This window comes from Octopus bimaculoides, chromosome 6 (assembly GCF_001194135.2).
Source record: "Octopus bimaculoides isolate UCB-OBI-ISO-001 chromosome 6, ASM119413v2, whole genome shotgun sequence".
Lineage (NCBI taxonomy): Eukaryota > Metazoa > Mollusca > Cephalopoda > Octopoda > Octopodidae > Octopus > Octopus bimaculoides.
In genome coordinates this window covers 48,867,767-48,869,413 of record NC_068986.1, presented here as the reverse complement: position 1 = coordinate 48,869,413, position 1,647 = coordinate 48,867,767, and positions in this window count along the sequence as shown.

Sequence of the window (1,647 nt, the reverse complement as noted above, 5' to 3'; positions counted from 1 at the left end):
GAATAAGATATGTGTTTGTATACTCAAGAAATGAATGTGATGTGTAAATCATACCCGAGACATACGCTCGCACACACGCACATACACACACACTCGCGCACACACACACACACACACACACACACACACACATGTACATATATAAGTATAGATAAGTGTGCGCGTATGTGTTTGTGTGTGTGTGTGTGTGTTAGTATATATATATATATATATATATATACAGTATATGTGTGCCTGTATTTATACTCATGTGTATTTATGTACATGTGTATGTGGATGAATGCGAATGAATGTGCTCATTTCACGCATATACATATATCCTCATATCTATACGTGTTATACATATATAAATTTCTGATTTCGAACGAATATAAATACATATGTGTCTTCAAGTTTTTCAAGCATGACTAGATCCGGAATTTTAACGAACTTTCTTACAAACATAGAGAATGCAAAACTGCGTAGGGAGATTAAAAAAAAAAATTTTAAGTAAAAAAAAAGTACACAAAACTAGCGAATCAAGATTTGTATGCAAACTGCTACCTTGTTACCATCAATGTCACTTTTGTTATACAAAGTGAATAGCGGAGGAGTGAATTGAACCAGGGAAGCATTCATCGATGTAAACATGCCAAAGTGTTGGTTTCACTTCTGTATTTTCTTTCCGTCTGTATTTCTTTTGTTCCTCCTCCTCACACTCTCCCCTTCTCTCAAGCTCCTTCTCTCAAGTTCCTTCTCTCAGTCTGTTTGCTTCTCTCTCTCGCTTTCATTCTTTTTGACATTTTTTGTCATTTTTGCCACTATTTCTGTCTTTTCTCAGTTTTCTTTTTCTCCTTTTCTTCATTTACATTTCATTCATTGTTTCCATTTCTTATTTTTCACCTTTTCTTTCGCTCCTATCTCTTCCTCTTTCCCTTATTTTGTCCTTTCTGACAGGTTCTTTTTTAGACATCTTCTTTTTTTCATCTCTCTCTCCCCCTCTCTCTCTCTTTTTCCCTTTCTCTGTCTCCATCTCTCTTTCTCTCTATTTATCTCTGTCTCTATCTCTATCTCTATGGCTCCTTGTTATCTTTCATTTTTCTTGTTCCTTTACAGCATTTTATTCTTGAAATCATTTTCATTTATTCTTCGATCTCCATTCTTTAATCTCTCTCCAATAATATTAATCTGCCTCTATATCTGTCTGTCTGTCTGTCTGCCTCTCTCTCTCTCTCTCTCTCTCTATTTCTCTCTCTCTTTCACTCTCTGTCTCTCTCTCTCTCTCTCTCTCTCGGTCTCTCTTCCATAGAGAGGTGTGTGCATGCTAGTGTTCGTGTGTTTATGTCTACACACAAATGCACAAAGACATGTATATGCATCTATCCAGCTGTTTGTCTGTCTCTCTCTACTTTTCTCTCTCTCTCTCTCTCTCTCTCTATATATATATATATATATATATATATATATATATATATATATACATATATATCACAGTATGCGCTTGCGCAGTATGTACATATCTGTGTGTGCGTGTACTTTTACTTCTTTTTACTTAGAAGATGGGATCTAGCTCTTAACATCGTTGGATGTAGGATAACGATAGCTGTGGTTTTTACGTATCAAACTCGAAGAATGTCTTGCGTAGTTTTACTATTCCACTTACAGATT